Below are 13,292 nucleotides of genomic sequence, written 5' to 3' on the forward strand. Positions count from 1 at the left end.
ATACAGAGAGACTGGAGAGAGGGACATGGACATGGGGCTTGGTTACTAAATGACACAGGGAGTACATACTGTTAGAAAAAAGTGATGGAGACTATGGAAAGAGGGAGTTGGAAGGACATCCTGGAGTCAAACATCACTGAATATGAGTTATAAGTGTAATTCACACGGTAAATGATCACATCAGACACTAATGCATGGATTCCGATTTAACTTTATTGAATTAATGAATGAATCAGCCATAAAAAAAACTTGCAGCAAATGTCAGCACTTCATAAAACACATTCCTACATATAAAGTATATCAACTGTGCGAGCTGTGTGTTTATATGACATGAATTACAGACACCGTGTCAGAGAGTTATTTCAGAAGGGTGCAATGAGAAATGGCAGCTGCATGGCCGGTCCCAGACTGTCTGAAGGAAGACAAGGTTATAGACTGTGTTTTCCAATGAGGGAGCATGCTGCTTTAGTATAGAAGGAAAATAACATATTGCACTCTGAGATCAGCAGACAGGTCCTCTGTCATGGCATACGTGCACGCACGCGCACACACACACACACACACACACACACACAGAAGCAGGAAGGAAACCAGACAGTCTCTCATGAAACTCAAACACAGATAATGAGACATGCTCAGTCAGATAGGTGAAAACAGTCTTCTTTCTTCATTTGAATATTGCTTATATCGAGGCACATTTGCAGCAACACTGGGAGGAATATTATACAAAATATACTAAAAAATAGATCATCATTTTGCTGGTGCTATAATCTTTCCTCCTTTTTTGTTTCCCCCTTGTCCTCCCTCTCTCTGTCACTAGTTCATTCTTGCCAGCACAGAAGCACAGCTAACACAGAGTTAACCGAGCTCAGTATATAATTAGACAAACAAAAAAGAGAGGGATGAAACATCTAAAGGAGAAGAGACTCCAAATGATTACACATTCACTCCGCTTCCTTCCCCCTTGCTGCACACATAACCACCAATTAGAGGAGAAAAGAGGAGGATGAGGACAAGCAAGCAGCCAGAAGTCTATTTGTGTCTCTATCTCTCTCTCTCTCTCTCTCTTCCCCTGAAGACTCTTAGCGCCGGGGAGGGAGGAAGAGAGGAGAAAATAGAAGTGAAAAACAAGAAGTATATAAATAAAGAAATCAGAGTGTTTCACATCCGGTCGGCTGATTGGCTGAGACGCGAGTCAGGCAGATCTGGGCCACAGTTGCACTCATTGTTCAGTGAGCTTTTCTACACAGTCCAACCCAGCGACAGCAATGAATGTTGATTGTGACCTTTGGTCTTTGGGTACAGTGGAAACAGAGTGTCACTTTTGTGCGCGTGTCTTCGTCTCTGGATTTGCATGCGCCCACTTGCCCTTTGGTTCGTTTTTGCTCTTTCCTGAGGTCGACGTCGTCAGAGCGAGCCGCGGGGCACAGTCAACGGTCGATGGTTTTTATGTGATCCATACCAAACTCACCGACAGCGTTGAATGTTCACCGAGGCAAGCAGGACAGCGGCTGTGAGCGTGAGCCGAGCTGACAGGCAAGAGCAGGGCGTAGAGGAAGGAGGACAGACAAGTCAGACAAGCGGGGGATAGGCACAGAACCGGGGACGTCGCTCAAACCACAGAGGGCAGGTCGCACAGCACAGGGACATAATGACACAGGACAGTGGCAGAATGAGACAACTGTCCACAGGGCAAAGATGGTTCTGTTTATGTTATACATGATCATGTGGTGCGTTTAAGCTGGAACATAAACTGAGAGGATCTGCTTTATTGCATTACCACCACCTTATTAATCAGAGGAACTCTGTCTTCATCTCCATCTCAAAATTAGCCGTAACAGCATCTGAAACACAAATGAAGAGGAAGTTGTTAGCGCTGATATTGCACAGTGTTTTTGTCTTTAGAGGGTCAGTTAATTTCCTTTTGTAGTATCTAGCCATGCAGCTAATTTTGGCTTCCTTTGCACAGGTTTTCGCATATCTGTCTCTGAGATTTCTGCTGTTAACTAGTTGTGGTCACAGCATTAAGAAATAACATTTAAAACATTCAACAGCAACGTGTCATTAGAGAAACAAAGTCCCAGCTATTCTAAATAATCCACAAAACAGTTTCCACAGGGACTTTAAATGTAATTTTTCCATGCTATGAGTTACACAGGGAAAAAATCAATCACCTCCATTGTTTTGAGGTGAAAGAAGACAAATGGACAAATGAAACCAAAACTATTTGATGGAGTGATAACACTAGAATTAAGTGAGAAATGTTTTTGTAATTAGGGTGAACTGACGCTTCAATCAGATAAAATACATGTTTTAAATGAATAAACTCAATCCTGAAATCCCCCTCTCTATGGTTTGACATTTCTCAGAACAATATTAGAGAAATATCTTTGAGCGTTTCTTATGGACATCTATTCCAGAGAACAATGCTGCGATGTCCTGCTGTGCAGCCAAGCTTTTTATACCCCAGCCATCGCCAAGCCACAGGCTGAGAGCTCCCATTGTCAGAAGCAGGCCATCGCTGGGGAACAACTGCCGACAGTGCCACTGCGCTGCTGCACGGACCGGGGGCTGACGTCAGGATGGTTAACGCTGATCTATGGTCATTCATCGCCCCGTTTCATCGGCTTAGGGTGCTGATGTCATTGAGCAGGCTAGACCTGCATCCATTACTCTGCTGTGGGAGGCCAACGTCAGGCTAGCATGATAACACACTGGCTACAATGGATGAGTAATGCGTCACGTTATTGCAGCTATAATTCAGAAGGTCATAAAACAGACAATTTCGTTTTTGTCTCGTGAGTATGCTGGGTCTTTGAATTATTGCCTCTGTATTCTTTCACGGCATGCTTTCCTTTGTGAAGATGCAAAAACGTACAAATTAATTTGTATGATCATAGAAAAAGAAATATGTTAGCCAGTAGGTAGTTAAATAATGTAGTACAATTTTTAGAGCCACTTACTAAATAACATAAAACACTATAAACTGCCTGCATAATACATTTTTTTTACTTGCTGTTCTGTTGTCTGAACTGCAGCATGTGAACTAGAAGTCTCTTTTCTCTCAGGGTGAAGCAGACCAGCTCAGATAAGAGGCTAAATTCATAAGCCATATTACATCTTTCCAACTCCATCACAGTCTCACACACACACACTTACACCTCACCCCACAATGAGACCTAAAATGATAAATAGGCAGAGGGTCGAGGGAGAGGAGAAAAGGGGGGCTTTGCCATGGCAACCCCAGTGTCAGCCAGCCATTTCTTCTTAATCCCCCCCAGTTCAATGTCGCGCCCTCTAAGGGACCCCCCTCTCTACAGCTGAATATTTCTTTTGTGTTGAGAGACTCTGTGTGTGTGTGTGTGTGTGTGTGTGTGTGTGTGTGTGTGTGTGGGAGGGAGGGATCATGGAAGGGGGAGGGATTGGGGTTAGAAGGGGGGAGATCATAGCTAACCCAGCTTAAATGGGGGGCCAAGCTGCAGGCCACAGAGTCTCAACATTACACCGGGGGTCCAAACCAGAGATCAATCACACACACACACACACACACACACACACACACACGTATATATATACACATTTAAACGCTATATTGATGGAGGGAAATAGCAGATAATTACATCATGTGGCAAACAGCCGGGCCTTTCCAACCCGAGCCTATCAACTACAAACCGCACACATTTTTTTTCTGCTATGAAACTCTCATGATCGCTTGCTCTAGCATGAGCAGGCCACTCTACATTACTGACAAAAGCGGTTTTTGGAGGAGTGGGTGGGGAGAGGCGTCAGCTGCTAGACAAAATTAAAAGGCCTCTATTTGTTCCTGACAATAAACGTCCCCATCTTCGGAGCGCCTCCACAGCTGCAGCCAGATAAGCTTTCATTTCTAACTGCGGACTAATAGAGAGCGATGTCTCCTTCCTCTACTGTAAGCCGATTTAGTGTGCAGGATCAAATTCAGGAGGTTTATAGTCGTCTTTCTGTGATGCCACTCCACCAAGAAAGAGGACAAAAGAATGTGACACATGGTGAATATTCAGTAATAGAGAAACTAAGGATTTTATGAAGATGTTTTAATGCTGATGTGCAGTATACCTGATGGAAATGATCTTCATGGAAGTCAGCATCAGCAGGCACAATGTGAACACCTAGAGAGAAGACAAAAGCAGATATAAACACAAGGCACGAGGCAAAGAAATGTAATGGAGATCGATTTTTACATTGTACAGAAACAATGGAAAAAGCACCACTTTTTCTGGGAATCTATTATATAAATTCACAATTAATCTGATTTTCGCTTGAAAGTTTCCTAATCAACAGACGATTAATGTCCAGTGCATCCTCCGGAAATCCCAAAACACAATTCCCCCAGGGCTGAGTGATGGAGGCGGGCGGAGGAAGTGCCAGTGGTGTGTCTCTGGGGTGGTCTGATGTGGCCGTGGGCGAGGCTTTAATGTAACTGCATGTCCACTCCAGTGTATACTGTACATTCACTCGTAATGACTAACAGACCTGCATTCTGCCTGTAGGGGCCTCACGCGCCACTCCATGCCTACACATGCATACGTTCCACTTTAATGGCAGCCTTCAGACTTTATTTGAAGTGTGCTGTGGTGTTCACAAAAAAATCTGAACCTGGGTTTTTCATAAGGGAGGAAAAATATGACTTTGAGGACCTTCAGTGCACTCGGCCTAATATTTGACCCTTGTGGGTTGATTATATAAAGTGGCCATTTAAATCAAAATATGGGTAATTACAGTTTGGCTGCTTTGTGGTGGTTCTTTTTCTAGCATATATAGATCTGGGCTTGCCAAACATCTGGCTGAGATATTATATGTGACACAGGCTGCAAACACAATTTTAAAAAAGTATAGTGTTTTTGCAGTTTCTAGCAAATTTATGTCCTTCCCCTGTGTAGCAGAACTTTCTAATTTCTCTTAAAATGATACAACCCCCACATTGTACATTGAAACTATCGATACCCGAGCCAGAACTGACTTAACGAACATTATAAAACAGTGAAAGTCCTCCATGCCAATCTAGTCTATTAGGGAGCAAAGGGCACAATGTAACACAAGGTGCAGAGTCTGTTCAACAAGTGCGAAGACATAAACCAAAAACAAAGGCACAGAGTTAGTGCCTTGAGACTGATTGGCAGGGTGGGGTCATTGGGTGACCCTTGACCTTTTTAACCCCGAGGAATGTTGTCGTGCTGGTGCGTCTATTGTTCCAGCCTCCCAGAGGAGCCCCAGCCGAGCGTCAGATGAATGTGAACGCTGAATGTTCCTGAGGGCTTCTCCTTTCCCTCCAAAAACCTCCTCTTTCTTCCCCTAATCCTTTTTTTCTGCTCTTCAGCCTCAGACTTCAACAAAGGTCTGAGAGTATGCTGTTGTTGTTGGTCTAAAGTGCACATGCATGCAGAAAGGCCACTAACGTGGGTGCCAGGCTGACTCTCCTCACTGAACTAAATGACCAACAAAGATACAGTAAAAGGCGTCTAAGACAAACCTTCTTTGCCCTATCACATATCAAATAGACCAATGTTTTTATTGGTCCACCGTCCAGATCTAAGAGATCTGAGTATCTTCAGGCAGTCTGAGAGTCTGGCTCTGGAGGAAGTCACCAGCAGTAGAAGGAGACTGACAGATGAGAGGGCCAGACAGACAATTACTGGCCAGGTATATCCTTTATATCCACCTAGGGCTGGTTAGAGGAAATGGAGGAATTTATGATGTCATAAAAAAGTGCCAGAAGAGAAGTGCCTGAGAACAGGTTGTCTCTGGAGCTGGAGCCATAAAAGACTCCTGCGGCTTCCGCTCCCTCCCCCTGACTACCACCCGAGATGATAACACTAGACTGAGCGCCAGCGGGTTATAGAGCAGACAGAGATATGCAGCAGAGACACAGAACATACAAGTGTATGTGTGTAGTTCAACTCATCTGTAAACATGTAATAATGTGGCAAAATATTGTTAATGACTACCACACAACTGAAAAATCCTTGATAAAATTAGAGATGGAAAGTAACAAAATACTTTTACTCAAGATTTTTTGGGCACTAACAATTTAAGATATACATCTTGTGGTACTTTATACTGGTCCTTTATCCTGGTATACAACATTTCAGCAGAAAATATTTGACTTTGTCAGATCTTACATGCAAAACACATAATAAGCTCATAAAATATAGTACATGTGTTAAACTCTCCAACAATAGATGTATTTATTCAATAAGTAGACCCACTGCCAGCTGAACCACATATAGGATATAAAATGCTTACTTAAATGTAACAAAAACTTCAAAATTTGAATGTTTTTACTGCTAATATACTTTTACTTACGATGTTTAATGCTGAAGTATTTGAAATTGTAGTATTGCCACTATTACATAAGTAAAGGATTTGAATACTATTACAATCAATAATTTTATCACTGACCTGAAACGCCATGCCTAAAAAAATCTTTTTGGCCCAGTTGATGTAACTGGACGGCTCCAGATTAATTTACATTGTTAAAAGCTTTCCTTTATACTTCTCTCCCTCCATTTATAACCCTCTTTTGACACTTTAAACCACAACAAAAACAAACCTTAATACAGGAAACATCTTTAACAAGAGAAGCACCATCTGTCGGCTCAAACTAAGCAGGTGTAAGGAAGAGAAAGCCCAAAAACGTTCTATGCGGACATAAAGGATACCCATTCCTCTTTCCATGCAAACACAAACATGCACAGCACTGCTCTTCTTACTACAAAAAGATAGAGACACACTCTCACAGTCTCAGTGCTTGTTTAAAAAAGGAAGAGAGAGGGTGGTTATTTGCTCTACAACCTAACTAAGGAGGTTTCTCATTGTAAAAAGGAGTGGCTGCACAGCCCCGTTTCTTTTCATCCCGCTCCTTGAAGCACGCTGCCTTTGTCTCACAGAGGACAGACTAGCCAGGATCCCGGCTACGCTACACTGGTCAAATACCTGGGAACTACCACTGGCCTGGTGGGAAAAACAACAAGAGGAGGAGGAGGAAGAGACAGAAAGAGAGGAGGGGGGATACAGTGTGAGTGTTAATCTGAGGTACGGCTAAGACTGAAGAGCCTGTTAAATAAAACCTGTTATTAAATCTCAAAAGGAAGGAGGGGTTAGTGGTACAAAGCTGCAGAGAACTATGAACACCTGGTTCCAAACTACACTTCAAAAAGATGTTAGACTCGTTGACACTGAAGAAAAAATGTTATATATGATTTAAGAAACTTAAATCGTGACCACCTGTTTTTACTTTTCTTTCAGTTTTCAGTCAGTGCTCCTCTTTGTTCCTTATTAATGGGTAGCAACTGTATGTGTGCAATTAAGAATTCTGAGGTTAAGTAAGGCAGGTCTAAAGCTTTTTTTTTTCTTTTTTCCTCCTTCCAATTCTGCACTTTCATGCCAGCTCAGCAGAATGAAGGCAGGTCCTGTATACAAGGTACTGTATAGGGGCGAAGTGAGTTTAAGTCCTCCCTACGCCCGACCGCAGCCGCCTGAATGTAAAGCTTTACGTTCCAGTCCATGCGGGCTGCCTCGGCAACCAGACCTCACTGTCACGCCTCATAAAGCAGCGCTCAAGCAGCGGGGTTGTGTTTAAAGCCAGGGGGAAAGATAAGGCAAAATAAGGACAAATAAGGAGGAAAATAAGAATGCACCCATTCAAGAAACTGTCAAGAAAAGAGTGAAAAGCCCTTAACAAAAGCTCTCTAGCTGAAACTCTGATGGCATGTCTCCAGTGTGCTGAAAAAGAAAATATACTTTCGGGACAAATTGCAGCAGGAAACGTAAGAAAGTGAAAATGCCATTGAGGGATTGTTAAGACCATAATCCTCTCTTCTCATTTCTAGTTTTTGCTTAGCTGTCGAGAAGGAAGCAAGAGCCCACAAGTTTATTTTCAAATAGTCCACAAAGAATGCCTGTCATTTCCTGGCGTTCCCCACTTCCATATGAAAGCCCCCTTTCCTTTAGAAACAATGGGAAAGATTCCAAAATTTCCATGGGGAGTTTCTTGCACGGCGATACAATAGAGAGCATGTTGTGACAGAATTGAGACAGGCTGTTTCTCTCAGCTGTGACAATATCGGGGCAAATGCAGTGATTTGGTCTTACAGCGACTATAATTCATGATTAAAGCGGCCAGACAACAGCTGTAACATCTCATGAATGAGCTGAGAGTGAAGTCTAATGGCAGGCCTGAATCTGGCTTTGACAGCTCAGTGGAATATCTTTTATCTCTCATACCTAGGATGTTGCAAAATCTTAGTGTCAACTTCTGGATAAAGGGTAAAAACTGTTTGGACAAATGTCTGACTTTATTAAGCATAAAGGCAGGCTAAAATCTAATTATTTCAGCAGATGTTCTGAGTTGAACCTCTTTATCTGTGTTTTCTAATCCATAACTTTACCTGTAACACAGATAACACACACACACACATACACACACATCTACACACAAGCCATAAGAGTTTCTTAATTAACCAAAAGAACTTGTTTGATCCTAAAGGGGAAAGAGTTCAAGTGTCATGTGATCCTGAAGGGCCAACAGGCTCTTGAAAGCCACCTGGCTTGACCCGAGCAGACCTGAGCCTTTGGGTAGATGAGAGGTCAGAGGTCGTCCACTCATCTAGATAGGCAGTATGCCGCGATGCCTGAGGCAGGGTGCATTACCTAACCTTTCCATTTACCCAACACTAGACATACAGAGAAGTACGAACACACACATATGGACACAGGTTCCTGTTAAATTAAAAAGTTTGCATATTGTATTTTAGTGATTGAACGAGGCGGAAGCACGTGTGGAAGCATTTTTCTTCCTCCTCATTTGTTGTTCGATGGCAGCAGGGAAAGAACTGTGTCTGCTGGGAGTCATGTGATGGTTGGAGAAGTGAGACAGGACTCCCTGATGCTAACAACATCACATTTTCACTGACTGACAAAAACTATAGGAACATTTTTATTTTAATTATTCTATGAATTCTGTTGAGAAAGAGATGATGTGTAACAGTATAGGGCAAAACAGTGACCTGTGGCTGAGAGCCTCTTCACTGTGATGGCAGGTTGTCTCTCAACATAATTGCGGGGTGATGCTTATTAAACTCATCACATGTGATAATTAGCTATACAGGAATGATGATCATAGTTCCAGCAGGAGATAAGATAAGCCAACATCCAACCACCCCTGTGCCTACATAACAACAACAGGAAGACAGTGGCTTTGTTCCCTTCTCTCAGCCCGCCGTGATAACTCTCTGAGAGCAACTCCAAACTGAATTAAAAGCCCTACAAGAGATATGCACTCGGCCATTTGCCGCTCTTTGCTGTGAGGGAGCAGCAGGCTGCTGCTTTTTCTCTTCATGAGGAACAAAGCTAAAGTGAATTATATATAACTCGGCCCTGAGAGGGACACACATCACAGCACATCAGCACCTATCAGTACTGCTCATTCACTATACATCTCTTTATTCACAATACTCTTGACACAGATTAAGTTTCTCCACTGGATTATGTACAAGGAATGTAAGCACAAGCAGTTAAATGTCTGTCAGCAATAGGTAAATGTTTTTTTTTTGTATTTTGCGTTTTCATTAAAGCATGCTGTGTACAATCCATAGCCAGTAAAATAGAGTACTGCACTAAGCGTCTAGACCTACTATATCCAAATGGCAGAAGAATTTATGGTGACTGCCTCATTAACCTTAAGGCATATTAGTGCTTGGCACTGCACGCTGAGAGACTAAGAACAGTCTCCTTAAAGAAAGCCTGCCTCAGCTGCATTAAACTAGTAGGGTCAAAAACTGAGTGGCACATTAGGCCATCTTGCCCCCAAAACTCTTAATAAAGTGTGATTATTTGGTCAGTGTGCATCCTCTCAGAGTGCCCACCCTGAAAATGGCAGTCTGGCTGTTTCTGCCATGTGCTGGAGGCCCAAATTCCGGGAGGAAGTCAGATGCGCAAAGAAGGTTTCCGAGAATTCAGGATGCACAAAGCCATGCCTGTAGTGTGGCTACTTGCACTATTCCTGTTCCTGTCTGCATTTGAAAAACGAAACATCCATGCACGTATTATGTTGCGTTGCACCTCTTCACGAAACATAAATATATTTTAATTGCACCAGTTTTGTTCCAGTGCCTGTTTATTTTCTGGCTACGTTACGCACCCATCCACACAGACGGATCACACCATGAGTCACGGCTTGGTGAGAGACGGGTGGCGGCTCTGAATGCTCCGCTCCTTTTCTGCTCTTCAGGTGTCTCGCTCGGATTCTTTGGGGGCAGGGGGCCGCGGTAATGTCGATACAATGACAGATGGTCCACACAAAGCCGGTGCGCATTGTTCAGATGAAAAATAATAGCCACCATTTATCAGTGTTCGCCGACTTTCAGGCCCAATAGAAACAGGAGACTGCTGAGTGAAATGAATCAAAGTTATATTGTTTGGGAGGCTCCTACCAGGATTCCTTTGGGCTGCACTGGCTGTTTAAACATACCGTTCAAACTTTCCAAGCAACGGAAACAGCATTTGTCTGTACACTGTGTACCATCGATGCGTCTCGCAAAGCATGCTAAAAGTTTAAGTGTGCATAAAAAGGTTGCACACACCAGTCGGAAACCACCTTTTTCCTCGAGTCACACGGATGCCCTTATGAAATGACCGATGAAAGACACGTTATGTTTCACATGCGCTGGATTTAGAGACGAGAACCCGCCTTATTAGTGCTGAGGGCCAACCCAGACCCCATCACATAATGTCACAGTTTCACATTCATTCCCTGTGCATATTCAGAATATCCATATTTTCCTCAAATAAATGATATTAAAGAAGCATCAATTCCCTCTTACTAAGGCATCAGTTTGCACAGATTCTACTGGTTTTAACAAAGCACTCCATATTTTTAGGTTATAGTTTATGCATTTTACATGATGGCATACTTACCAATTTTTTCCTTCACTTCCTGCGTGTAAAACAGCAGGATTCACTGTCCTGCCGAGGTGGACTGATGCGATTTCTTCAAGTCTTCCACAGTGGGTATTTTCACTCTCATCACTTCGATCCGAGTCCAACTCCTCAGCGACTGAGCGCCTGCCTCTCTGATCCACACAGATTACGTCTGTTTGAGAGGCAGGAGGGAGGGCATCCGGTTTACAGGGATCACCGGGAGGACCGGGATTGGCTCAGAGGAGATAGCTTGATAAAATGCGCGTCTGCCATTGGACGGCGGGGCGTGCGGGGGGCTGTCGTGTATTATCCATTATTCAGGAGAAACCGGGTGGGGAGTGAAGGAGGAGGATACTCAGGGCAAAGCGGCATATGCAGACAATGCCCTGTGTCTCAGAAATTCAGATTTCATTGGTGGATTTATTCACTACAGATTATGGCTTCAAGTAATCTCTTCATATGGACTCACAGTCAAATTGGAGCACTTATGTTAACCCAAGAGTGTCTGTGGTAGCTATTAGTGTTTATAATGACCTCAGAGTGCTTAATATAGGCTCTGGGATCACTGTAATAACCCCATAATGACAATTTCCTATAGGAAAAAATGATGTGACATAGAGAAAACCCTTAAATTTCCACCATTACAGCAGTATATTTCTCTTTTTAGCTTTTCTTTTTATGTTTGTTCTATTTTAAGACTCAAACTGGACAAAAATAAAATATACTGGACTAACCAGATGGAAGGGAACAACTATAAATAAATCAAACAACCATTATTTTGCAACATCAAACCTGTGTGTGTGTGTGTGTGTGTGTGTGTGTGTGTGCATGTGACTTACTGTATGTGTGTATCTATCCATGCATGTGTGTGTGTCTCTGTGTAAGACTGTGTATGGGGTCCTGTGTGTGTGTGTGTGTGAGTGTGTGAGTGTCTCTGCTGTATGCAGGCTACAAGAAAGCTAGAGCTGCAGAATTTTCCACAGAGGAGTAGGGGAGGAAATGGTGCATGGATAATTCTCTCTTCAGATCCTCTGGTACTCGCTCCAAGAGTACTCGGCTGAATCAATACTGCTCAAAGCTTTCTCATGTTCCTCTTCTCACATCAGTGCTACTGTTGGGAGGCTGCGGAGTCCGGGGCAGTCCATTTTAGGCCTTCTAGAGTTGATGCTTTGAATTAAAAACTCCACCACGCCTTCTGTAGAGGGGTAATTACAACAGTAAATCACCCTTGACCTACAGGCCTCCCGAACACACACAGATTCACATCCATAATACAGACTGTGAGTTGTTAACCTGCATACTGAGCCGGTGTGTGAGCAGACAGAGAAATCCTAATAACCACAGCGGGGGCTCTTCTCTGACCGGTAGCCATGGTGATTGAACACATTTCTCCACACAGCAGAAAGGCGGTCTGTCTGTGCTGCACCACACAGGCCATTATTAGGCCCAGACCCTTGGACTGGAAGGAAGGAAGCACCAAGTGGAGGATCACGCCCATTTCATTGTGACTCTACAATTTTACGACAGTCAAGAGGCCGCCGACCACGAATTAGCTCTTTTTTGGAAGACGCTCTGCTCTTGTCTCCGTTAAACCGATAAAATAGCACGCTCAAATCTCAACAAAGCGGCACATCATCTGATTATTGTGTGATTTTGAAGGCTCATTTGCATAACTGGTGGGAATGATGCTCTCAGAAGTATACCACCTAGATTTATTCAGTATTCAGTCTAATTTCAGACATCCAAATGAGAGCAACAGCCTTGGCTTGATTTCCTTTAAGCTTCTAATCTCTCTTTCCTCTTAATTTAGCTGCAGCTTCAATCACAGCTCTTTCACAAATCAAACCGTGTGGGAGTTTATGTGTGTGACTGCTATCATGTGAAAACCTTATAATTCCATATTCGGTGCAATTCACATTTTCATTTTTAATTGAAGGGTCATATGGTTCTTCTTGGGTTTAAAGATTTTGGCACAACTTTCCGATAAGGCAGCCTTTATAATGGCTGTATGAGTTGTAACTTTTGCATGGTTAATAAATAATTTATTAACGCTTTCAGTTATGTCAGTAAGAACTACTTTTGGGTTGCCAGGTTGTGAAAAAGCCCTATGGCTGGTGTTTGGTCTTCAGTGGGCCTCTTACCTTTTCGAATACAGAGGTTCCTTTTTTTTTACCGCTTGTTAACATTTATGAGTCCAGAATTAAAGGTGAGGTATGCGATTCTGGAGAAATCCAATACCATGATATAGAGCGAACAATAGTAGTGGGTTAGCAAACGTCGCTACAGTTTCTGCTGCGAAGCTAACAGCCAGAGAGGACGAGACGGTTTCCCAGAGC

At 43.1% G+C, this 13,292-nt stretch overlaps 1 long non-coding RNA gene across 1 annotated transcript; it reads right to left on the reverse strand.

Moving 5' to 3' along the window:
* Positions 1-195: 195 nt before the first annotated feature.
* Positions 196-11,103, reverse strand: LOC122886517. The gene is made up of 2 exons (XR_006380381.1): positions 10,954-11,103; positions 196-4,148 (listed from the first exon to the last, which is right to left on the reverse strand). It is a non-coding gene; the product is annotated as an uncharacterized LOC122886517 (long non-coding RNA).
* Between the last annotated feature and the right edge of the window lie 2,189 nt (positions 11,104-13,292).

Source organism: Siniperca chuatsi, linkage group LG13 (assembly GCF_020085105.1).
Source record: "Siniperca chuatsi isolate FFG_IHB_CAS linkage group LG13, ASM2008510v1, whole genome shotgun sequence".
NCBI lineage: Eukaryota > Metazoa > Chordata > Actinopteri > Centrarchiformes > Sinipercidae > Siniperca > Siniperca chuatsi.